Genomic DNA, 27,622 nt, shown 5'->3' with positions numbered 1-27,622 from the left:
AACGTGATATATGAGCAGAAACTGGCCAATTCTTGAGCGATCATTACTGGTGCATCCACAGTCTCTTGGGCAACCTCATTCAAAACCCCGAGCATAACACAATCTGGTCCAGGTGGATTATAGACCTTCAGACCTTTCAGTTTCCCAAAATTCGTCTCTTTAGTAATCGCATGTTCAAACACTTCTAACCCCTGACATTCTCGAACTTCTGGCACAATACTTGTGTCTCCCACAGTGTAGAGTGATGCAAAATACTCAATCAGTTCGTCCGCCATTTCCTTGACTCCCCTTAGTCTCTCCCTAGCATCGTTTCCCGTCGGTCAAATATCGTCCAATATTCACTTTCACATGTCTTTTAAACTTACGTAACTGAAGAAACTTATGGTATCCTCTTTAATATTATTGGGCCTTTATGTCATTTTCAGTTGCCTTCAATTGGTTTGTGAAAGCATCCTAATCTCTAATTTACCGCTATTTTCCCTATTCTATGTCGTCTCTTTTGCATTAGTGTTGGCTTTGACTTATCTTGTTATCTTATTCTGCTTGCCTTTTAGATAATTCTTCCTCTCTGCTTCCTCTTTCTGATGATTTGAGTTCACTTTTTAACAATAGAGCCACGCCATCCCCTCTACCTATAGTTTCGATACAATGTGCATCCTTGGACGTTCAGCTCCAGCTATAGGATTCTTTGAGTCACGATTAATGATACATACAACGTCACACCCGTCAATGCGTAACTTTGCCTCAAGTTCACTATCATATTCTGTATATTGCCTGCATTCAACTAAAGCACTTTCAGACCCGGCATTGACAGGTTTTTACTTTATCCACCTTATACATTGCAACTTCTCTTTCGATTTCAATTTTGCCCTATCATCAGTCCCTAATGGCACGGAGTCTCACTACATATTGTCTTTTTTGTAAACCAGCACTATCACTCTTGTTCTCATCCGATGTCAAATTAGTTACATAATTCAAAAACCAAATTAAATTTAATTTATTAATTTAGGAGACGTTAAGAACTGCACAAATCTGTTACAAATGATACTCATTGAAAGTGATACTAAATTTGAAAATATCTGGAATTTTGTGTCTCAGAGAAGGGGTGACTGGCATTCGCCTTTGACAGCGAGAGCAAAAATAAAAATCAGTGTATTTTGCTGCGATTTCTTCGATGAGCGATATCAATTGCGCTACCAAATGTGTAAAAAAAATGCTTAATTTAATTGTTTGTTCACTGGACTGTCTCTGATGTGACTAATAAGCTGCTAAGATTAGTTGGGAGATTGCAGTATCCTCCCCTTTATAAGCGCACGCAACGCAATCACCTGTAGTTTTCGGCAGTAGGATCAGTATAAACCTATCATCACATCACACGGAAAATGGAATATCCAGCAATTTTCTACATAGAACGTGTTTATTATCCTGCACTGACTGTGATTGGTATTCCCAGTGAGTAACTGGAGTTTGTGTAAGATTTCTTCTTGCTCTACCTACTGCACAACATCATATAATCCGTAAAATACATTACACGAAGTGTTTTGTTCGACGAGCGATTTCGGTCGAATCAGGTTTGAAGCATATGTTGCTTTTTTTCACTCAGACCGAACAGCTCTTTCCTGTTGCTGGTTTCTTGGTCAACTGCAATAACCAATCTTTCACAGCATTTTCCATTGCCCGACCTTCCAAAGCATTAATCGTTTTTATCCTTCAAAGACTGAACCTACTCCCATCGTACTACAGCGTTCTTTTACACCATCATGCAACAAATGAGAGTTCATTTTGTATACAATTGTCTAATTATCTTTTCAATTGCAGCATTAACCAAAGCAAATATAATTGTCCCGTTTTCCTGTTTGGATTTGTTTGTTCTGGTCTGAATTTTAACGCTACAGTTTCCTGGACGCATATGTGTTGCATCAGTGGAAACAGTTAATCTGGGTCCATTGTATTCCTATTCTCAAAGTTCCGTTCAGCTACAATTCTAGACTTATTTGTTTTTATCTTTGTTTCGTGCAACAGGTTAACGTTATTCATTCTGTGAGTCCGTTATGAAGGTAATTGAAATAAAGTTGAAGCAACAGTTTTATAATGATCGGCGTCGTGGCTATCCCTCGAGGTCGAGGATGATGGTCTTCGTTACGTTGATCTATTACAGAGCGAAGATGCCTGTGCTTGTATTTGTTTAACGTGTATTTGATGTTGCACTCCAAGAAGCACACAATACTTCACAAATCAACCAACTGTTTCCAATGGCATGAAAACCACGTCGATTTGAGCTGATAGATTTGTTGTAGCCTTCCTCCGCCTTCACAGCCGCTGATTTCGAAGTAACTTCGTCCGACTTTTCCACCGTTGAGGTCTTGGTTGGACTGCTCTTTGGCAAAGACCTCACCCTCGACCTTACCGCCATGGGTGACCCTACCAGGATCATAGCTCCAGACGGCATCGCTCTAGGGATCTCAGGCCCACCCAAGCTTCTCCACCACGACAAGCTGACAATCCAAGGAGAAGAGTCTTAAAATGAACCCTCAGCAACAAAAAGGAGTTTATGTTCAGGCAGAAGTATTTCACCTTGCCGCTTCATACTGTTCTCTTTTTTAGTACCAACACGTGTGGCCCCTTCCTTTCAAACGGGAACTCCACTTTAACGTTTCCTCTCAGAGTTCAGATGACCTTAATAACTCCATCTTTTTGCTTATTATCTCCTTGCATATTTGTGGACAGCTTTGCAAGCGGCTATAACATTTTGGTCTCAATTTACCAGCTTATTTACTTTATTATCAAACAAGATCCATTGATGAATTGCAGAATTTCTCCAGCCGCCATTTTATTCCTTTTTCGGCAATGTTTTTGTTCAGTGATTTTAACTAAAATAAATTGGAGGTTAAAATGAAATCTAAAGCCACTTGCTATCCGATAAACTAGAAGATTTATTGCAACATTTTTGAATTTTTGTCATGTTCTCACAGCCATTACCGAACGACTGCTTTTATTTTTAATTTTATGAAAATGTAAGACGTATTACTTGGCTGTTTTATGCTAGATGCTTAAATGTGAATTATTTATCATTTAAGTTCATATGCAATCATCGCATTGCCTTCGAAAACTATTTTACTGAGATCAAAGAATAAAACATATCTCTTCTTTATTGTGTGTACAATCCTCACACTGTGCTCACATGTCTCTGATTGCATTTACCTTGTACCCTTGGCATCGGTAATTTTCTACTTTTCCACAATACTGACTTCCAGCGTAGCAGTGAGGTTTTCCATCTCGCTCTGTCCATAACGTAGCACACATATATGGAATAGTTCCCAATTGATGCATCCGTAACATTGTCACGATTAACCAATCACTGTTAACCACATTAATCAGTCTCGGTTGTCAGCTCTGTGTTGAACTCCCGAACCTTTGGAAGCGGTGGACCATTCTTAGTCTGGCCTCCACCTTTGTCCTGTTCTGCATGGGTGACGTTATCAAGGCTCAAAGCACAAGCTCCTGCATCAAGCCAGCAAAGCTCTCCCGGTCATTGAAGTATGCAGACCTCCAGACCCTACCACAAGCTTGAGAACAGCTTGAAGGATCTTTCCGCAACATATAAAGTAGCTTGGTACGTCTTAAGCCGCTTTATAAATCATCCATCCAAAACTCCTCCTCCTCGGTATACTCTCTTTTCATTATTGCATCATCATCGTTATACAGATATCTAATTATCTACTTTTTGCGACAATAACGCAACACTGTTAGTATAGATAACTAGTTAGGACTATATATAATACTCCCGGCACGTTATAACCCTTAGACTCATATAAACTTATGTATTGAAGTTTAAATGGTTACTCTTCTTTCCCCAGACCTGGTTTCAGTGCCTCTTCAATACAAACTACTTTTGATTCGTAATTTTGACCTTACTTTCTGAGCTTCCTGGAGTAGAAACTACATTCTTTCAAAAGCTCACGCATGGTAATCATTATTACGGCGGCTGACTCTGTCCCCGTGCAAGCAAAATACATTCAGTACTGTTCGATCACCAGAGGGAGGGAGGTAACTTATCCTATAGTGTTTGAATTAATTGTTGCATGGAATAAACTCTTACTCTCTTGACGTAACTTCCGATATTTCCACTACATTCCTCACTTTTCCCTCAACCACAGTGGCCAATATAAAAGTGTTGTGAATGCATGCCTGTTGCGCTCAGTCACCGCCGGCATTTTCATGGTCAGCTACGTGAAACCTGTTGTCACATAACGCACCAAAGGCCTTTCAGACACTTTATCTACAGCATTCCTGTTGGAAGTAACCTCCACAATCCCGCTATCAGCATCAGCCTCACAGCCCAAAGCTGTCATGTTCCGAACAGCATGGTTCTTCTTGTATTTGGTTCTCGCTCCCTTCTCGATTCCACCATCGGACAAACTGTGCAGCATCCTTAGGTCCTATTCGCGCAGGTTCAGGAATAGTTATTAGGTCTACGACGATCAGGATCATGACCAGTGTGGATGACGTCAGGCACCTCAACTCTGTACAGATTCCGTAATCTACTGATTCGCATTCAAGGACGCAACACATCCATAAGACCATACCTTGATGTTGAGGGTTAATAACTGTTTATGAACCTGGTAGTATGCGTCATGAGGCTCCTCTACTTTCGTCCAGGTGCCAGCAGAGAAATGAGAGAATGTCTTAGGGGCTGGAGAGGGTCTGATGTTGGATGCCACGGTCTTGCGGCAGCGTTTCATGCAAAAGTGCCCAAAGGTGCGGAGAGAGTATGACAGACTGAGCCGTATCCACTACTACTCTTTGAAAGACTTCCCGTTCAACGCTATTGGTGTTTCCATACCCAGCTGGGATGCAGCCACTGAATACACTGTCTACTAAAAATCTATAGTCGCTAGTCGAGAGTTCTCGATGCCATACGGAATCTCTGCAAACTCCTAGCAATGTAGAGACCCTGCCGTGCTTCCTCCGTAATTGTGCTGACGTGCTGGTTTCGGGACAAGTCCTCCGAAACGGGTCCTCCGAAACGATAACAGTAAGGAATGTAAATTGCTGATCCTATCCACCTCTGATTCTTTGATTAGGACTGGCTCATGGACCTCTAGTTTCCTCCTACTTAAGTCATTAACCAAATCATTGGCCTTAAAGTAATTGGGTAAGAGGTTGCTGTTATGGCAAGACTCAGCCAGATTATCTGCCTCCTTCCGACATGCTAATTCGTCACGACGTTTGATTCCGAATATGACATATTCGGAATATTCGCTTATTTTTTCCGTTGCAAATTTGTGGAAACCTTTGCAAGTAGCTATAACATTTTTTGTCGCAGTTCACCACCTTCTTTTGCTTTTTATTGAACATTATCGATTGTTGAATTGAGAAATGTCTAGCCGCCATTACTATTTCTTTTTTTGTCAAAATTATTATTCAGTTATATTTAACTAAAAAAGGAGAGGTTAAAATGCAGGGTATGCCACTTGTTCTTCTATAACTTAGAATATTTAACATTGCAATATTGTCGAATATTTGCCCTGTTCTCACAGCCATTACCGGACAACTTCTTTTCTTTTTTAAGACGTATTATTTGGCTATATTATTCTAATTCTTTAAATGTCAACTGTATATCTTTTAAATTCGTACGCAATCATTATATCGCCTTCCCAAACTGTTTTACTGAGATCAGAGAATAAACCATATCACTCATTTATTGTGTGGACAATCCTCATATTGTGCTCATCTGCCTCTGATGGCGTTTATCTAAGACCATTAGCATCGCTAATACACCACTTTTCCACAATACCGATTGACTTACTGCGTTACACCCATGGCGTAGCAATGAGGTCCTCCATCTCGCTCTGCCCCAAGCGTGGCAACAAATAATTAGAAAAGTTCCTATTTGCTGCTTCATAACATTGTCACGGTTAACCATTCGCTGTTAACCACGTTACTCAGTCACGGTTGTTAGCTGTCAACTGAACTACCGAACCTCCCTAAGGACATTATTTATCAGGGCTTGGAAGACGGCGTGGCCATTGGTGAAGCTGAACAGCATGACCAGATTCGAAACGACCAAGAGGGGTGTTAAAAGCTGTTTTCCATTCATCTCCCTCCCTTATCCTGACCAGGTGGTTGGCACTCCGTAGGTCCAATTTTGAGAAAATGGTGGCTCCGGGAAGGGGTTCGAAAGCAGAGTTGATAAGGGACAGTGGATACTTATTCCATATGGTGATGCTATTGAGGCCACGATAGTCAACGCAGCGACGCAGTGAGCAGTCTTTCTTTCCCACAAAGAAGAAACCTGCGCCTAAAGGGGCAGATGAGGGTCAGGTAATGCCAGCCGGCAGAGAGTTATTTAGGTAAGCCTCCATTGCTTCTCTTTCTGGCCGGGACAGATTATACAGCCGACTGGTAGGCAGAGGAGTTCCCGGCAGAAGGTCAATTGCGCAATCGTAAGAGCGGTATGGAGGCAGGAAAAGAGCCCGTTGTTTGCTAAACACTTCACCCAGATCATGATATTCTGCTGGAACTTTGGATAAGTCGCCAGTTTCAGCGTCAGACGCGGTCGCCGTGACTTCGACTGGGGAAAGGGCCAATTGTAATCGTGGAGTGGGTAGTTTGTGTCGTACCGCAAAGGGGTTGATAATATTCTCATTCTCGAATGGTCCCAGGAAACGTGGGGCTCGTTCTTGAGCTGGATGTCTTTAGAAGACAGCTAAACGATCTGCCCAGGCCGATAATCAGTTGCAGGAATCCGATGGCGATCGGCAATCCTCCGGTTGCGGTCGGCTGAACACTGCAGGGCCGCGCGTGTGTCTTTCCAGATCTTGAGGTACTTGCGGACAAGGGCCTGAACAGAAGGCACAGCAATGTCATCTTCTTGAGCAGAAAGCAGAGGGTGTTGGTAACCAAGGGAGCATTCAAAGCGGGACATTCCAGAGGCGGTGCTGACCAAGGAGTTGTGGCCGTAATCTTCCAAAGCGACTTGGGTGCTCCAGGCAGACAGGTTGTTGGCGGTTACACAGCACAGTGCTGCTTCCAAATTCTGGTTAACTCGCTCTGCGTGCCCGTTCATCTGCGGATGATCTCCAAACTTGAGAGATGAATTCGGGACCCCAGTCAGAAATAATGTCCGAGTGAATCCCGTGAAGGCGGGAGGCGTTATTGACAAAAAGGTCGGCTGTTTCACGAGCTGACGGGTGTTTGGGAAGGGCTACGAAGTGCACAGATTTGGAGAAGCGGTCCAGCACGGTGCTCCCATGTGAAAGGGGTTAGTCCCGTAACGAAACCCAGTGCAATGTGAGACCAAGGACGACTAGGAACAGGTAGGGGACGAAGCAATCCAGCAGGTGGTCGGTGGGAGGCTTTTCCAGGGGCACAAACACAACAGGCCGAGACAAAGGAGCGGGTTTCAGCTTCCATTGAGACCCACCAAAAAATCTTTCCTCTGGAGGGACAGAGTCCTATCGATCCTGGCATGACAGGCGAAACGCGAAGAATGCCCCCACTGGAGAACCTGAGATCGAACGGAATCGGGCACAAAGGCGATTGGAGGGTCCGTTGCTTGGGACTGGTTGAGTCCTTTGGGCCAAAGGTGGTGGACGACCAGTTCTTTGCCTGTGGCGTTTTCGGAGACGATTGTCCAACCTGGTGGCCAGGGAGATCAAGGAATCCAGGCTGTCGGTATCATCTCTTGCCGCCAACTCGTCTTTCACCATGTCGCAGAGATCATTCAGAAATACCCCTTGGAGTGCCTCATCGTTCCACCCGGAGTCGGCCGCTAACGTCCGGAATTCCACAGAGTATTCAGCAACACTGCGTGAGCCATGACGGAGAATGAGTAGACGCTTAGCGGCGTCTTTACCGCTGACGGGGTCGTCCAAGATCTTCGTCATTTCGCAATTAAGGTGGCGAAGGAGGAGCAGATATCCGGTTGATTATCCCGCACACACTAAGGCAATTTGACCCATGATATAAGCAATCTTTGATTTATCCGTGGAGTACATGAATGACTGCTGATCAAACACCAGGGAGCACTGCAAAAGGAAGGCCCGGCACTTCCCCAAATCCCCAGCATAGTGCTCTGGTTCCGGTACATGCGGTTTTCTTGGCGGGTGTGTTGCTGACACGTAGGTGGTTGCTACTACAGGTTGTCTGGTCTGCTTCAACAGAGTTCCAGAAGTGGAAGGGATAAACTGATTGGATAGTCCACCTACACAATTAGGTCCACCTGGTCAGCGATCTTCGTTACGTCAGCAGACAAGGAACGGAGGTTCTCCATGAAGACCCGGAGGAGTTGGTCATGCAAACCCAGTAGGGAGCCCTGGCTGGTGACGGCTTGGTGCAGGGTATTCGTGTCCGCTGGGTCCATTATGGCCAGATCATTCTCTTGCAACGATTGAGGAGTACCCAAGTGCAGGACACGGGCACGGAGATTTGCTTAGGATACAGATGTGAACGATAAGCAAGAGGATGAACAGGTAGGCAGGAGACTGTTCAGAAAGCCTTTGATAAGGTTCCACAAAGGAGATTAGTGGACAAAATTAGAGCACATGGTATTGGGGATAGGGTACTAACATGGATAGAAAATTAGTTGGCAGACAGGAAACAAGGAGTAGGGATTAACGGGTCCTTTTCGGAATGGCAGGCAGTGACTAGTGGGGTACCATAAGGCTCAGTGCTGAGGCCGCAGCTATTTACAATATACATTAGTAATTCAGACGAAGGGATTAAAGGTAACATTTGCAAATTTGCAGGTGACACAAAGCTGGATGGCAGTGTGAAATATGAGGAGGATGTTAGGAGAATGCTGGGCGACTTGGACAGTTTGGGTGAGTGGGAAGATGCATGGCAGATGAAGTTTAATGTGGATAAATGTGAGGTTATCCAGTTTGGTGGCAAGAACAGGAAGGCAGATTATTTTCTGAATGGAGTCAAGTTAGAAAAAGGGGAAGCACAACGAGATCTAGGTGTCCTTGTTCGTCAGTCACTGAAATTAAGCATGCAGGTACAGCAGGCAGTGAAGAGAGCTAATGGCATGTTGGCCTGCTTAACAAGAGGAGTTGAGTATAGGAGCAAAGAGGTCCTTCTGCAGTAGTACAGGGTCCTGGTGAGACCACACCTGGAGTACTGTGTTCAGTTTTGGTCTCCAAATTCGAGAAAGGACATTCCTGCTATTGAGGGAGCGCAGCGTAGGTTCACAAGGCCGATTCCCGGAATGGCGGGACTGTCATATGTTGAAAGATTGGAGCGACTGGGCTTGTATACACTGGAATTTAGAAGGATGAGAGTGGATCTGATTGAAACATGTAAGATTATTAAGGGATTGGACATGCTAGAGGCAGGAAACATGTTCCCGATTTTGGGGGAGTTCAGAACCAAAGGCCGCAGTTTAAGATTAACGGGTAGGCCATTTAGAACGGAGTTCAGGAAAAGCTTTTTCACCCAGAGAGTTGTGGATCTATGGAACGCTCTGCCTCAGAAGGCAGTGGAGGGCAATTCTCCGGATGCTTTCAAGAAAGAGTTAGATACAGCTCTTAAAGATAGTGGACTCAAGGGATATGGGGAGAAGACAGGAACGGGGTACTGATTGTGGATGTTCAGCCATGATCACATTGAATAGCGGTGCTAGCTCGATCGGCCGAATGACCTACTCCTGCACCTATTGTCTATTGAGACGGACAGAATTTATTTTGACTCGGAGCGCCGAGAAAGAAACAGCAGACAAAACCCTTCTTAGTACGGAGAGACAGAGTTGCACTGAAGTAAAACTTCAGAAGACTTATCTTGGCGCGGAGAGGTTGGGTTTCACAGGTAAATCTCTGAACAGGTGTTGAGCTTAGAAATCTGACGTTGACACGAAGAGACGGAGTTTCACATGTAATTCTCGCTAATGGAGCAACATGGTACAGTCCTAAGCTGCTGCGAAACTTTATTACCACACAGGCAAAACCAACGATCTGGCAACTACTGGTTGTAACGTCGAGGTTCTTATGCTGCAGGTCCAGATGAAAACCAGGTGTGCCGTCTTCAAATAGAATTCGGAGTACTCGGAAATTAGCGGTCGGAACCGTGGCACAATCAAAGGAAATTAGGATAAATTAAGGAATTAACGATCGGGACCGTGACAATCAATATATTATGATTAGTGTAATTATTTCTCTCTCTCTCTCTCTCTCTCTCTCTCTCTCTCTCTCTCTCTCTCTCTCTCTCTCTCTCTCTCTCTCTCTCTCTCTCTCTCTCTCTCTCTCTCTCTCTCTCTCTCTCTCTCTCTCTCTTTCTCCTCACACACAGTTGTTCGCTCACCTTTACTTTTCCGTCTGTTTCATTTTCCACCTTGTAAAGATTTGCTTGTTTAGATTGGGTTTGCAGGTAGACTAACTCTGTTTTTTTTTTTATTTCTGAGAATTTCCCAAACAATATTATGACTAGAAAGGTTCTTCGACCTCCTGTGTGACGAGTGCTGTATTTTTCAGATCAATCGTGATGAAATTGCATGAATGTACATCGTGTGATAAAAGAATAATATGGCAATTATTTGTATTGCCGCACCGATGGGAAAGTTATAACACAATGGTTCAAAAACACCACGGCAGGGGTCCCACAGATCACAGATACAGATTATTCAGTGATACTGCGCGGATCAGGCCCTTCCTCCTCAACAAACAACGTCGGCCAGCAATCCACGTATATAACCCCAGCACCATTATGTAATAATTTACCATTGCCAATTGTGTCATGGTCCGTTCCGGGATCCGTGTTCCGGTTCGCGGTCCGGTCCGTCGACACCGGGCTCCGGGTCTTCTGGCTGTCCGTTGTTTCAGTACGGCTTAATCACAAGAACCTGATTCTCTTATTGGATCTGGAATATAAGTGAACCTGGGTTCGAGTGTGCTTGCTGGTTCGTCTCGTCGTTATCCCGTCCTCGTCTCTGTGGGTTAAGTCAGACCATTCTTGCTGTTACCCTACGGTGGGATCTGTCCATTTCTGTCCTTGCCTCCGTGGGGTAAGTCAGGCCGTCATTGCCGTTATCCTGACCCTGGACTATTCCATTCCTTCCCTCTGAAGCCCTGCCTGCAGCCTACGCCTCAAATCTTGCTTGCTACCCAGGCCTGAAGCCTTGCCGACTACCCATGCCTGAAGCTTTGCCGGCAACCTCGCCTGCGTCCTCGCCTGTATCGCCGTCAAGTTCAGCCGCCGGATGAGACTGGAGCCTTGCCACGCCAACAGAAAGAACCATCTGTCGTTGAGCTTGGAACTGTCGCTTTGTGTCCCTGTGGTCCGTGTCCGTGTATGAGTCTCGGCACTGTGTCCTTTCCCCGAGGAGGAGTCCTGATTCTGTGTAAAGCCCCGGCCCTAGGACCTGTCCCCATGGAGGGGTCCCGGCTCTGTGTTCCGTGTTCCAGTGCTCCAGTCCAAGGCTCAGTGTTCCTGTGCTCGTCAAAGGCTCCGTGGATGTTCCATTCCGTGTCCAAGACACCGACGAAGGCTCCAGTCCGTGTCCAAGTCCAAGTCATAGCCTCGGCCCTGAGTCCTGGTAACGTCCAGGGCTAGTGCCCGTGTCCAGTTATGCAGCTTTCCGCTTCTGCTTTGCTCTCCCTCGACCTAGGCTCTGCGTTCCTGCTCTCCCTCGATCAAGACCAAGTCTGAACTTCATGTCCTCGTCCAGCCCTGGAGTCCCGCATCCTGCCCCCATGTCCAGTCCGGTTGCCTTGCCACGTCCGGTACTCGCCTGGATCCGGAGTCCGTGCCGGAGTCAAGATCCAGGTTCCGGGTCCCTGTCCAGTCTCTGGCTCGGAGTCCCTGTCCAGGTTTCTAGTTCCCAGTTCCCAGTTCGTAGTTCCTCGTCCAGGTCTGAATTTCCTACTCTAATCCTGGCCCGTTCTCTGTCTCCCAGTGTTGTCCAGGGCCTGTGTTTTGTCCAGCGTCTTTTCTTCCCCACTTCCCTTGCTTACTTGATACACCTAGTCCTCTCCCTAGTAATTCAGTGTCCGTGTCTTACATTTTGGTCCGTTCCCAACGCCCACATGACAAATTGACCTGCTCATAGTGAATGCTTTGGACCGTGGCAGGAAAAGGAGACACCTGCAGGAAACCCATCCGTAGAAACATTCTTACGAAGGTCACCGGACTCCAACGCCCCGAGATGTCGTGTTAATGTCTACGCTATCGCTGTATCAATCTTATGTGTGTATTTTCAGGAGTTTACTGGTGTTAACAATGAATTATGGTTATAAAGACAGATATCTTAATTCGCCGTCGTTTATCTTGCAAAAGTTTGGGTTCATGCTGCAATTTCTTCGCACCTGCACCAACACGTGATCGCAGTTATGGACTGTTTTGTGTGGCTGACGGTGGCTTTCACCTTTGATCAATGTATTGCAATTTGTAGTCAAAAGCTGCAGAAACAATTTTGCACCGAAAGGACAACGATTATAGTGGTAGTGACTGCGGGCATAGGGAGTTTTTTAAGGTGTTGTTCCATTTTACTTTTCAGTAGATCGTTTTGAGATAATTGACGACGTTCCACGGCGCTGTATAAACAGAGCAGATTAATTTACCAGTGTGGAAAGCTTACATACTGTTTCATGGTATCAATCGGTTTAATTCTATTGCTCAATGCTTTAACAGTCAGACATATTGCAGCGGCAAACAGAATCCGCCAACGACTCCAGAGCAACAACGACAATAAAAACGATTCACAGGTGTGTTTTCAAGAACTTAATGGTGTTCACAATGAATCTCGGTTTCTTCTAAGCATGAATAGGTTTCAAGTACTTTCCCTTCGAGGAATATCTACGGTGCATATGCATTAGTTGTTTTTCAGGCATATGTGATGCTCTTTGCTTCATACAATACGTTAATGCCATTTCTTCTCGGAGTCCATTATAAGGTAAGAAATCATGGCGAAGATAATTGAAATAAATTGACTCAACAGGCATGTAATGGAATCTAACCAGCAACAAAACGTTTATGTTCAAGCCGAAGTAGATTCCTCCGCCATTCAAAACTGTTCCGTCATTTCGCACGGCGAAGGTTTCTTACTTTCACACTGGGACTCTGTTTTTAACATTTTCTCTCGGGCTGCAAATGGCCATAATGACTCCATCTGAGCACTTATTTTTATTTTGCAAACTTGTGGAAAATGTTGCAAGAGTCTGTAAGATTATTGTCTCATTGCACCAGCTTCTTCTACTTTACATCAAACAATTTCTGTTGCTGAGTTGCGAAACTTCACCAGCCGCCAATCCCATTGCTTTCAAGGCAACATGTTTATTCGATTATATATAACTAAAAAGATGAGATATTAAATGAAACGTAAAGCCACTCGCTGTCCGCTACCTAGAAGATTTGTGCTGTATTTGTCCGGTTCTGGCAGCCATTGACAGCCTACTTTTTATTTGTAATTTTATCACAACTTAATACGTATCACGTGCCTAGTTTATGTTGATTTCTTAAATGGCAACTATGTATCGTATAAATGGAATCATTACATGCATCTACTTTACTGAGATCAAAGAATAAATCAAATTACCTGGAATCATTCCATGCAGACTTCTCTCATACTTTGCTCACCTGTCTCTCACAGTGTTTATCTAATACCGCTGAGTGTCGCTAATGATCTGTTTTCCCACAATACCTACTGACTTACTGCTTATTGCGTCACTGGGGCAGCGATGAAGGGCCTCCATCTCTCTCTGTGCATACCGTCGCACACAGATATAGAAGGATTCATCATTGCTGTTTCCATAACAGTTTTCAGAACAGTCAGGGTTGTTCGCCATCAGCTGAAGCCAAATCCAGGAAGAACGGTGAACCACTCTTACTCTGGCCTCTACCCTTTAACCTGGTTGACATAGGTGACCCTACACGGAACCAAACCAGAAGGCCCGCACTCCGGCCACCATAGCTCTCCGTGTCATTGAGACACCCCAGCCTCCGAATCCTTCCACAAAGTCGTGACAGTTTGATGGTTTCCCAGCAATACTGGATATAAAATTGTTGGGAACCACGTTTTCTCTTAAGATGCTTTTTAGTTCGGCCATTCAAACGTCGCCCTCCACGCAGTTACAGCTAACTCTCAAAGGTCCAAAGGTTAATTTATCATCAAAGTGTACAAATCTGAAAGTATTCTTCCCCAGATAGCAACGAAACCAAGTAAGTTAAGAAAGGCAGCACGATCATCAAACCCCAATCCCTTCTGCCCTCACAAGAAAAAGGCGATCAAAAACGGAAAAGGGGCATCGACATTCACATACGCCTCCCCTGGACAGTAACCAAAAAGATCGGGCGAAACACACGGAATATTTATTTATAGGACTGAATAAAAGCCTGAGTGAATTTCTCCGGCACCGCAGCAGGCCTTTCACTCTCGGGCAGCGACCAAACCGAACTTACCTTCCATTTTGCCTGAATGTTACAGTTTCACTCGGCAGTTTAATCAGCCTACAAAGGAAGCTTTAATCGTCGAAATTCAGTCGAACATCGGCTAGCGCTCCTTCCTCAGCCCTCTCGCCACGACGTTCCTGCAAGCTGCCACTGACTCCGGGAATCCCCTCAAAGACTGCACTGGGTCCTACAGTTCCAGATTTGTATTCAAGACGAAAAACAAATGCAAAGGACATAAAAGAAGTGAAATGTATAGTTTCATTAACTATCCAGACAATCGACCGAAGGAGTGTTGTACGCAGGCGCCATTCCGACCAGAAGAGTGCGTCACTTGTCCACTCTCTATAGATTATGACATCACCATCGTCACACTGACTTCGAATAACACAATTTATGCAGCATTAACGCAACATTATATGTAGACCGCACCAATCCTGTCGCCACTCATACAGACACTTTGTTTAAATATTTCCTCTCATTTCCCCAGACCTAATTTCAGTGCCTCTCCAATCAAGAAAACAACAACTAACTTCTGCTTTTTAATTTTGATCTTAACTCCTTAGCCTGCTGCAATAGAAACCACATCGATACATTCACGCATGGTAATCGTTTCTACGGCGGCTGGATCTGACTCTTCACAATCAAAATGTATTCAATACTGTGGCAATACCAGCGAATGGTAGCTAAATCAGCGGATTCTATTGAAATTCATTCTTGAATAGAATACATTCTTACTCTTTTGCCGTCATTTCCGATAAGACGAATTTCCCACTTTTCCCTCAGCCTGAGTGGCCATTTTAAATGTCTTGTGAATGCATGCTTCCTGCCCCCATTCAGTGCCAGCATTCTGATGGTCAGCTATGTGGAACTGGTTATCACATAACCCACCAGAGGCCTTTCAGAGCTCTGTTCCACGGCATCCTTTTGGAAATGCCGCGAGGCAGCGGGAGAATTTAAAAAAGCGGGCGACGTAGTAGCGGGCGGCAGAGTAGTCGGAGGCAGAGTAGAAGGCTTTGGCTCGAGAGGCTTCGGCGAGCACAGGCTGAGGACCAGCTTCATTCCAAGTGAGGGTAAGACCGGGTAAGTTCCTTTAATTTAATTTAATTACCTTAGAGGTGGGTAATGGAGGCATCAGTTAGGCCAGTGAGTGCTCCGTTTGAAATATGCGGGAAGTCAGGGCATGCCATTTGACCCTGATGACTACACCTTTAAAAGATGCATCCAGCTGCGGCTCTGACATACCGTGTGAAGGAACTGGAGCTGGAGCTGGATGAACGACGGATCTTTCGGGAGGCAGAGGCAGAAATAAACAGGAGTTACAGGGAGATAGTCAACCCTAAGAGTCAGGAGACAGGTAGCTGGGGTGACTGTCAGGTGAGGGGAAGTGATTAGACAGAATGGGCAGAGCACCCCTGTGGCCGTTCCCATCAATATAAGTATACAGTTTTGGATGCTGTTAGTGGGGACGATCTACCAGGAACAAGATGCAGTGGTTGCGTACCTGGCACCGAGACTGGACCCTCAGCTCAGAAGCAAAGGAGGGAAAAGAGGAGAGCAGTAGTGATAGGGGATTCGATAGTTAGGGGGACAGATAAGAGGTTCTGTGGAAGAGAACGAGAATCCCGGATGGTCTGTCGCCTCCCTGATGCCACGGTCCGCGATATCCTCGGATCGAGTTCACAGTATTCTCAACAGGGAGGGTGAGCAGCCGGATGTTGTTGTCCATGTAGAGACCAATGTCGTGGGTAGGAAGAGTGAGGAGGTCCTGAGAGGTGAGTTTAGGGAGTTAGGCACCAAGTTAAAGGACAGGATCTCCGGGATAGCAATCTCAGGATTGCTACCAATGCCACTTGCAGGCGTGTTTAGAAATAGTAAGATAGCGCAGATCAACACTTGGCTGAAGATATGGTGCAGGGAGGGAGGGCTTCAGATGTGTAGATAATTGGGCAGTTTTTCAGGGAAGGTGGAACCTGTTCCGGCAGGACGGTTTACATCTGAATTGGAGTGGGATGTATGGGAGAAAGAAGATAAAGAAGGTAGTAAAGTTCTTTGCACCATTAGAGGTAAACAGAGAGTAAGAGATGGAGAATTTCATAAATGCATTTATTTTAATGCTAGGAGCATTGTAAGAAAGGTGGATGAGCCTAGAGCATGGATTGATACCTGAAAATATGGTGTTGTAGCTATTAGTGAAACATGGTTACAGCAGGGGTGTGACTGGCAACTAAATATTCCTGGATTTCGTTGCTTCCGGTGTGATAGAATTGGAGGGACAAGAAGGAGAGGTGTTGCATTGCTTGTCAGAGAAAATATTACAGCGGTGCTCTGGCAGGATGGATTAGAGGGCTCATCTAGGAAGGCAATTTGGGTGGATTTGAGGATTGGGAAAGGTGTAATAACACTTATAGGGGTGTATTATAGACCATCGAATGGGGAGTGAGAATTGGAGGAGCAAATTTGTAAGGAGATAGCAGATATTTGTAGTAAGCACAAGGTTGTGACTGTGGGAGATTTTAATTTTCCACACATAGACTGGGAAGTCCATTCTGTAAAAGGGCTGGATGGTTTGGAGTTTGTAAAATGTGTGCAGGATAGTTTTTTGCAGCAATACATAGAGGTACCAACTCGAGAAGGGACAGTCTTGGATCTCCTGTTTGGGAATGAGAAAGGTCAGGTGACGGAGATATGTGTTGGGTAGCACTTCGGGTCCAGTGATCACAATACCATTAGCTTCAATATAATTATGGAGAAGGATAGGACTGGGTTTTTGATTGGAGAAAGTCTAACTTTGAGGAGATGCGAAAGGATTTAGAAAGAGTGGATTGAGACAATTTGTTTTATTGGAAGGATGTAAGAGAGAAATAATATACTATTGATTGCAAATTTGCCTTAACATCAGTCCCTAATTGCTAGGAGTCTCACTATATACTGTCTCTGTTTGTAAGCCAGCTCTATCACTCGTATTCTCATCCAATGCCAAATTAGTTAACATAATTCGAAAATCAAATTAAATTTCCTTTATTGATTTAGGAATCGGAAAGAGCTGCGCAAATCTGTTACAAAAGATACTTATTTGAAAGTGATAACAAATTTGAAAAAAAGTATCTGGAATTATGTGTAATACAGAGGGGATGCGTGGCATTATCTTTGAAAACGAGGACAAAAATAAAATTAAATACATTTTGCTGTGATTTCTCCGATGAGCGACATGAATTGCACAGTAACAAATGTGAAGAAATGGCTTACTTTAATTGTTTGTTCACTGGGCTGTCTCTGATGAGGGTAATGAGCTGCTAAGATTAGTTGGGAGATTGCAGTATCCCCTCCCTTATAAGCGCTCGCAAAGCAATCACCGGTTGTCTTGGGAAGTAGGAACAGTGTGAACTGATCGGCACGTTGCACAGAATATGGAATATCCAGCAATCTACTACGTAGAGAGTGTTTATTATCCTGTACTGACTGCGATTGGTATTCCCAGTAAGTAACTGGAGTTTCTTGTGCGATTTTTGCTTGCCCTATCTACTGCACAACATCATACTATCCGTAAAATAAATTGCACGAAGTGTTTTGCCTGACAAGGGATTTCGGTCGAGTCAGGTTGAAGCATATACTTTTCTCACTCAGACCGAACAGTTCTTTCCTGTCGCTGGTTTCTTTGTCAACTGCAATAACCAGTCTTGTTCCAGCATTTTCCATTGCCCGATCTTCCAAAATATTAATGGTTTTTATCCTTCGAAGTCTCAGCCCACTCCCATCGACCTGCAGTGGGACCATCGTTCTTTTACACCAACTTGCAACAAATGAGATTTCATTTTGAATATAATTGTCTTTTCAATTGCAATAATAATATAAGCAACTATGACTGTCCAGTTTTCCCTATTGGAGTTGTTTGTTCTGGTCTTAATTTTAACGCTGCAGGTTCCTAGACTCACATGTATTACATGAGTGGGAACAGAAATATCTGGGCCCATTGTATTTCTATTCTCAAAGTTCAGCTACAAGGCTACACTTATTCTAGATTGCTGCGTCGATAAGCAATCCGATAGTAATGATGCCGTGGTCTGCGGAATCCCATTGGAAACTGCTGGTAATTTGCCCACTCAGCTGTTTATCCGATCCCTCCCTTGGCCTCAAGTACGAATGTAAGCTCTGACGAACTGTGTAAGCACTTCGTTGGTCGGAGCCAGTTCAATAAGTGTGTAAACAATTCTTTGTATGGAAATCAAGTAAAATGCATCGGATTTTGGGCGCCTGAAACTAACACTTATTTCTTCCTTGCAGTTAATTCAATGGCGATTCTGATCTTGTGTCTTCGCAAATGTGGTCTGTCCAAATGCATCAACCTTTACCTCGTAGCAATGGCAACTGCTGATTTAATGGGTGTTATCATAGGCGTTGTACTAGAGCGGATCAATAATATTTACGGTTTTGCCAATGTTTTGTTCATCACTCCGATTTGTGCTCTGACATTTGTGTTTCGGCTCGCAGCCACGGACTGTTCTGTTTGGCTGACAGTGGCTTTCACATTTGATCGATGTATTGCAATTTGTAGCCAAAAGCTGCGGAAGCGAGTTTGCACCGAGAGAACGGCGATTATAGTGGTGATGATTGTGGGCATAGGGAGCTGCCTGAGGTGTTTTCCATTTTACTTTACAGTAGCTCCTGTCGTGATTATTGACAAAGTTCAATGGCACTGCACTGACAGTGCAGATTACGTTAGTTCACCAGTGTGGAAAGTTTACCAGATGTTTGATGGTATCATTACACCTTTACTGCCAATCGGTTTAATTCTATTGTTCAATGCTTTAACAATCAGTCATATCATCGCCGCAAACAGAATCCGCCGAGGATTCCGGAGCATCAATGTCATTAAGGAGGATTCAGAGGTGGCTAACCGGAGAAAATCAATGATTTTGCTGTTCGCTCTATCAGCAAATTTCATTCTAATGTGGATCCCCTTTATAGTCTCTACTATGATCTGGCAGACTCAAAATTACTTTTATACAAACAGATATCTTAATTCACCGTCATTTATCCTGCAAGAATTTGGGTACATGTTGCAATTTCTCTGCACCTGCACCAACACGTGTATCTACACACTGTCCCAGAGGAAATTCAGGGAAGAGATGAAGAAAGGAGTGAAACATCTGGTCACATTGAATGGCCGACTCTGCAGATAAAACGTAAGTTGATTTGTATATTTTGTTATTTAGTTACATAAATGTTTCATAATTATCTGCAGATCTGATCAAAGGTCTGCGTGTCCGGCTGCCTGTGCGCTCGGATCCCGTTTTCCACCAACACTAGCGAGCTTAATTTCCTCAAATGTGCCAGCGAATAAAGTGTTTTTGTTGTGATATTTACATTGGCAGAATTAAATTTATATCACCGGATGAATAACGGCTTCTCAACCAACGAACAGGGTGATGCTGGTATGATTCTTAATTTGGTGGATTTATCTATTAATCGACTGATCATCGATCCACTGAACACACGCATATACATCATCCGAGAGTCCGGGTATAAGAATCGGATCTCCGTTGTACTCGGTTCACGAAATGAGGGAACGCATTATCGCCTGAAGACGGGAACGGTATTGTGTATAGTTCTGGTCGCCGAATTATAGGAAAGATGTCCTATAATTAGAGAGAGTACAGAGAGAGATTTACCAGAATTTTACCTGGGTTTCAGCACCTAAGTTACAGGGATAGGCTGAACAAGTTAGGTCTTTATTCTTTGGAGCGTAGAAGGTTGAGGGGGGACTTTATAGAGGTATTTAAAATAATGAGGGGGATGGACCGAGTTGACGTGGATAGGCTTTTTCCATTGAGAGTAGGGGAGATTCAAACAAGAGGACATGAGTTGAGAGTTAGGGGGCAAATACACACAAAAATTGCAGGAAGAGCTCAGCAGGCCATGCTGCATCTCTGGAAAGGGATCTGCTGAAGGGTCTCAGCCCGAAACGACGACTGTACTCTTTTCAGTGATACTGCCTGGCACCTCCGCTGCGTCCGCCACAACAGACAGGATGTACCGGTTGCCACCCACTTCAAGTCTGCTTCATAGTCCCATTTGGATATGTCCATACATGGCCACCTCTACGGCCATGATGAGGCCAAACTCAGGTTGGAGGAGCAACACCTCATATACCGTCTGGGTAGTCTCCAGCCCCTTGGTATGAACATCAAATTCACCAACTTCCGGTAATTCCCTCCCTCTCCCTTCCTCATCCCGCCTTCACTCTGTCTCCTCTTCTAGCTGCCTATCACCTCTCTCATGATTCTGCCTTCTTCTACTACCCATAGTGCTTTCCCCTTAGATTCCTTCTTCACATCTCCTGCCTAGGCCCTCCCTGCTTCCCCTCCCCATCCCTTGATCTTTCTTCTGATTGGTTTTTCACCCTTCCCCACCTTCTTTATGGGGCCGCTGCCCCCTCCTTCTTCAGTCCTGACGAAGGGTCTCGGCCTGAAACGTTGACTGCTTATTTCAATGAATGCTGTCCGACCTGTTGAGTTCATCCAGCTTGTTTCTACGTGTTGATTTGACCACAGCATCTGCAGTGTACTTTGTGTCTACTGAAACACACTGGTTGCTGACTACTCTGTTACGTACCAACAATAATAGATCAGGAATGAGTCCCGAGCCTTCGAAACCTGTGGACAATTCTAAGTCTGGCCTCTACCTTTGCCCTGTTCTGCATGAGTGACCTTATCAAGAGTCAAAGCATAAGGTCTTGACTCAAGCCAACAAAAATCTCCCGGTCATTGAAGCATGCAGGACTCCAAACACTACACTAAGTTTGAAATCCGCTTGAAGGATTTTCCCACAACACCGGATATAAAGTAGCTTGTTACATCGTAAGCTGCTTTATAAATTGACCGTCCAAAATTCCTAATGCAACACTGTTGGACTATAAATAACATTCACCATTACTCTCAGCTCTTTATATCCCTTAGACTCATATATGCTCCAACTTCCCCAGAACTTGTCTCTGTGCCTCTTCAATAAAAACTACTTTTAATCGCAATATTGACCTTACTTTCTAAGCCTGCTGGAGTATAAACTACGTTCTTTCAAATGCTCACGCATGGTGATCATAACTACGGCGGCTAATTCTGATCCCGTGCAGTCCTATTCAGCTTGAATTCATTGCTGCGTAGAATAAACTCTTACCCTTTTGTCATAACTTCTGATATTTCCACAACATTCCTCACTTTTTCATTAACCAGAGTGGCCAATATAAAAGTGTTGTGAATGCGTGCTTGTTGCCCTCAGTCACCGCCAGAATTTTCATGGTCAGCGACGTGAAACCTGTTGTCACATAACACACCAAAGGCCTTTCAGAGCACTATATCTGTAGTATTCCTGTTGCAAGTAACCGCCCAAATCCCGCTATCAGCATCAGACTCATAGCCCAACAAGGCAAGTTTCCTCTTGTATTTGGTTCTCGCTCCCTTCTCGATTCTACCAACGGGCAGGCGGCGCAGAACCATAGGTCCCACTCGCGCAGGTTCAGGAATAGATATTACTGTGCGACAATCAGGATCATTACCAGTGCGGATGACGTCAGGCACCACAACTCTGTGCAGATTTCATAATCAACGGAGTCGTTTTCAAGGACGCTACACCTCCATAAGACCATACCCTGATGTTGAGGGGTAATAACTGTTTCTGAACCTGGTAGTGCGCGTCATGAAGTTCCTCTACTTTGGTCCAGCTGGCAGCAGATAAATGAGAGCATGTCCTCGATGCTGGAGAGACTCTGATGATGGATGCCGCGTTCCTGCGGCCACGCTTCATACAGAAGTGCCCAAAGGTGAGGAGGGACTATTACAGACTGGACCGTATCCACTACTACTGTTGGAAGGATTTTCCGTTCAACGCTATTGGTATTTGCATACCAGGCTGGGTTGAAGCCGGTGAATACACTGTCCACTAAAAAATCTATAGTCGCTAGTCAAAGCTCTGGATGCCATGCAGAATCTCCACAAACTCCCAACGAAGTAGAGGCCCTACCATGTTTCCTTCGTAAATGTGCTGACGTGCTGGGATCGGGACAAGTACTCGGAAACGTTAACAGTAAAGGTGTTGATTCTATTCAACTCTGATCTTTTGATTAGGACTGGCTCGTGGACCTCCAGTTTCCTCCAACTTGTCAATAACAAACTCATTGGTCATGCTGCAATTGAGAAAGAGGCTGTTTTTATGGCAAAACTCAGCCAGATTTTCTAACTCTCTCCGACATGCTGATTCGTCTCCGCATTTGATTCGGAATACGTCAGTGGTGTTGTCAGCACACTTGAATCTGGCTTTGGTGCCGTGCTTCGGCACACAATCACATGAGTATCCCGAGTAGAGTCGAGGTATCGGCGTACAGCCATCTGTGCTGATGGAGATCGTGGAGAAGATGCTGTTGCAAATCCGAACTGACTGCTCTCGACATAAATGAGTCTTTTCCATTGTAAGAGGAGTTAGGAACGAGATTTCTCACTTCTATAAAACTTTACAATGTGAAACACGGGCAGAATTGGGCCATTTGGTCCATCGAGGCTGTTCCGCCATTTCCAATGACTGATCCATTTACAATCTTAGCCCCAATCCACTACGTTCTCCCCTTATCCCTGACCAATCAAGAGTCTATCAAGCTCTATCTTGCATAACGTAAACACGTGCCTTCCTCCGACTCCTGGCAACGAATTCCACAACTTCCGTTCTCTTCCTAACGAAATTCCTTTCCAACTCCGTTCTGATAGTATGGACGTCTATCTTATACTCTCCCAACACAGCAAATTTCTGCTTCACATTCACTCTATCGAGCCCTCTCAACATTTGAGGTCACCCCTCACTCTTCTGAAATCCAGTGAATAAAGGCCAAGGGCCAACAAAATCTCTCCATATGAAAACCTGCTCAAACCTGGAATCATTATCGTGAGCTTCCTTTGAACTCTCTCCAGAGTTGGCACATTCGTTCCCAAGGACAGGAAATGACTAACAATACTGCAAGTCAGGCCTCCCCAATACTTTATTGAGCCTCAATATTATATCCTTGCTTTTAAATGTAATTCCTCTTGAAGAGAATACTGTTACGTACTAGCAGCAATAGATGACACATTGAGTCAGGTTTCAATGTTATAACCACTATCTTTATTACTATCTACTCAAAATTTATAAACTCAAACGAAATAAACTGAAGTTAACAATGTTATGCGTGTAGGTGTGTTTGGCTCCCAAACAGTCAAGTTTAGAACAATTAGTTAAGTCTTGAGAGTCAGATGGCAAAGTAGAAAGGTCCAGTAACTCACGAAATAAATGATGTGAGAGATTTGTAAATCTACGCTAAAATGTAGAGAGAAGGCAGTTACGAAGAATTCCACAGATTCCATGCTGGGCAAACGAAACAACAGTCGCCGAAGATCTTATCCGTCGAGTCGTTCCGAAGTCCACATCGAAATATTCACGGTGACAGTCACAAAATATCCTTTCTTCCAAACGGTTACCACATACCACTCCCGAATCCAGGTAAGGGTTAACAACAGCGGTCCCACAGGATATTCCAACAAAAATCCACATACGGAGTAAAAGTCACACATCTAATGCACGGTGTGCCGTTGGTCCTTTTGGGCGTGGAGAAGTATCAGACTTTATCCATTTTAAACAAGCTCCTACTGACAGCTTGCTGTCCGAAGCCCCCCCCCCCCCCTCTCCCTTTCCTTACAACTGAAAATCCCAGCGATCCGTCACAGCTTGTTATACTGATACCATAGTCCCGCTTCACTCAGGCGTTTTTTAAAGTGACACTGACAGTAAATGAAACAAGTGGGCACGTAACACCACCCCTCAAAAGGAAAATTTTGATCTGGATGAACAACATTTTTACTGCAAACTACAGTATGTGAAACAATACATTAACGGTTACCTTATAGAAGACTAATATAACATATTAGAGAAGCGTATACAAATAGTAAATTCCACTCCAGTATTAAAAAATACATCGCAAACTTAACATCTGAACAGACAATCTACAATTATATTATCCTTGTGTCAGGGTCCGATCAGGAACCGCGTTCTGGGTTTTGAGCCGGACCGGGGGTTCCGGACTCCGGGTCCTGCAGTTGTCCCTCCCGTCACCCGTGATCTTGTTAGGACCCTCCTGGTTCAAGCAGACACACCTGTAACTCATTGAGCAGCAGGTGTTTATAAGGGGCCTTGGGGACTGGGACCGGACGGGTGGTCGTTTTATTCTGTTTCCTGTTTGTCCGCCGGCTCCGAACTCGTCTTGCATTCTGTTATCCCGCCCGGCTCAGACCTATTCTTCACCATGCTTCTCTGCCCGTACCAGTACTGCCAGGGTTGGTCCGATCTCCCACCTTTCTTCCCATGCGCTGGTCCCGTTTCTCCGCTCGGTTTTGTTTTCGCTCGGTCGCGCTGTCTGCCGGCCGTTTCCGAATTACCCGTTGTCATGTCTGTTGTGTTGGTCCACCTGGACCTATGCCCGTTCCTATCCCTTGCTTCTTTCCGGTGCGTTTGGTCGACCTGCCGTGGCCCCGCGGGGGTTCGTCGGGCGGGTCCGGCCGATGGGCCGTGGCCCGGCAGGGGTTCTGCCTGTTCCTATCCCTTGCCTCGTTAAAATGTAGAGAGAAGGCAGTTACGAAGAATTCCACAGATTCCATGCTGGGAAAACGGAATAACAGCCGCCGAAGATCTTATCCGTCGAGTCGTTCCGAAATCCACATCGAAATATCACCAGGTGACAGTCACGAAATATCCTTTCTTCCAAGTGGTTACCACATAACACACCCGAATCCAGGTAAGGGTTAACAACAGTGGTCTCACAGGATATTCCAACAAAAATCCACATACAAAGTAAAAGTCACACATCTGATGCACGGTGTGCCGTTGGGCCTTTTGGGCGTGAAAAAGTATCAGACTTTATCCATTTCAAACAAGCTCCTACTGACAGCTTGTAGTCCAAAGCCCCCCCCTCTCTCTCTCTCTCTCTCTCTCTCTCTCTCTCTCTCTCTCTCTCTCTCTCTCTCTCTCTCTCTCTCTCTCTCTCTCTCTCTCTCTCTCTCTCTCTCTCTCTCTCTCTCTCTCTCGCTCTCTCTCGCTCTCTCTCTCTCTCTCTCCTTCCTTACAACTGAAAATCCCAGCGATCCGTCGCAGCTTGTTATACTGATACCATAATCCCACCTCACTCAGGCGTTTCATAAAGTGACACTCACAGTAAATGAAATACGTGGGCATGTAACACCACCCCTTAAAAGGAAAATTTTGGTCTGGATGAGCAACATTTTTAATGTAAACTACAGTATGTGAAACAATACATTAGCGGTTATCTTATAGAAGACTTATATAACATATTAGAGAAGCGTATACAAATAGTAAATTCCACTCCACTATTAAAAAATACATCGCAAACTTAACATCTGAACAGACAATCGGCAATTATATTATCCTTGCCTTTAATGTGAGTTATCATGAGATCACACTCCTGCAAAATCAAGCTCTATTGTTGAAAATGGATTCCTCTTAACCATACCCTGACCTACAACATAACGAAGATAGGTCGCAGTGTCATGGCCCAAATCCACTCTTAGCTAAATTAACTGTAAGGTTGGCCTTTCAGAGCCTTTCAAAGAGCTGTTCCACTGCAGAGATATGGGCTTCCCAGGTGATATTCCCTGTGACCAAATCATCAATGCAGGCATCTGTGTGTTCTAACCCTTGATTTACAGAATTAATCAATCTCTGAATGTTCCCGAAGCATTCTTCATTCCAAATGGCAGAACATTATATTCATACAACCCAGAAGATGTTACAAATGCCGAGATTTCTCTACCTCTATCCGTTAACGAAACACACCAATACCCTTTCAACAAATCAATCTTTGTAAGATACCTCGCCTTTCCAATCTTTTCTACACAATCATCAACTTTCGGGAGGGGATAAGCATCTGTTTTTCTTATAGCAGCGCATCTTTCGGTAATCAGTGCAAATCCTGAACTGCCACCTGGTTTAGGTACCATAACTGAAGGTGAACTCCAATCTGAAGTAAAATGCCTCATCATACGATTTTCCAACGTATACTCAATTTCTTGTTCAGCACGTCTACATTTTTCAACATTCATGCGACCTGGAGCTGTTTTATGGGTTTGGCATTGCCTACATCTACATCATGTGATCCTACTGTTCTTCTTTTCGGGACATTAGGGAACAACTCCCTAAATTTCATGATTAACTGCTTCATCTGCTGCCTCTGCTGTGGCTGTAAATGAGCCAATTTCTCATCAAGATTTTCCAAAATAGTCGAATTTGTCAATCTGGCTAAAACAATATTTGATTTAAAATAAGCTTCAGATGGATCAGCTAGTACGTTACCAGAAAGGTCAGACTCATTGTTATTGCCAACAACGATCATAGCTGCTTTGTGTTTTTCATAATACGGTTTGAGCATGTTTACATGACAAAGCTATGTTGACCCTCGCCTATCTGGTGTTTTGACGATCCACATCATTAACCTTAGACACAACCTCAGAAGGACCATGAATTTTTTCTTGAAAAGGGCTGGTCTGGACGGGGAATAACACAAGCACTTTATTTCTACTTGGAATGACCTCATTCTGTCTTGTTTATTCCTTCCCGGGCTGGTTTAAAATTTTCTCTTGCTAAATCACATGCCCCTTTCAATCTGTCCTTGAATTTCAACACGTCTAGAAAATTAATATGCTGGTCAATGTTGACCCACTGTTCCATTACTAATGCCGAAGGTTCTCGGAGCCGGTGTCCAAACACCAGTTCAAAAGGGCTAAAGCTTAGGGACACTTGCACTGACTCCCTTACTGCAAATAAAAGCAAGTGAACTCCCTCATCCCAGTCCTTCTCATTTTTAATACAAAATGCATTTATCCTGGTTTTGAGGGTAGAATTAAATCTTTCTAAGGCCCCTTGGGATTCTGAAGGTACGCAGACGACGTAATTTGCTTGGCTCTCAGTTTGTAAACTACCTGCAGAAATAATCCTGATATAAAATTACTTCCTTGATCAGATTGAATTTCTTTAGGCAAGCCAAATAGAGTGAAAAACTTCATAAAATCCTTAGACATAGTTTTCACCTTTATATGCCTGAGAGGTATTGCTTCTGGAAATCTAGATGCTGTGCACATGACGGTTAGCAAATTCTGATGGCCTGCTTTAGTCTTCGGCAATGGGCCAAGACAATCCACAATTACTTTAGAAAAGG

Source organism: Hemitrygon akajei, chromosome 24 (assembly GCF_048418815.1).
Source record: "Hemitrygon akajei chromosome 24, sHemAka1.3, whole genome shotgun sequence".
Classification (NCBI taxonomy): domain Eukaryota; kingdom Metazoa; phylum Chordata; class Chondrichthyes; order Myliobatiformes; family Dasyatidae; genus Hemitrygon; species Hemitrygon akajei.
Note: the sequence above shows the minus strand (reverse complement) of the source record.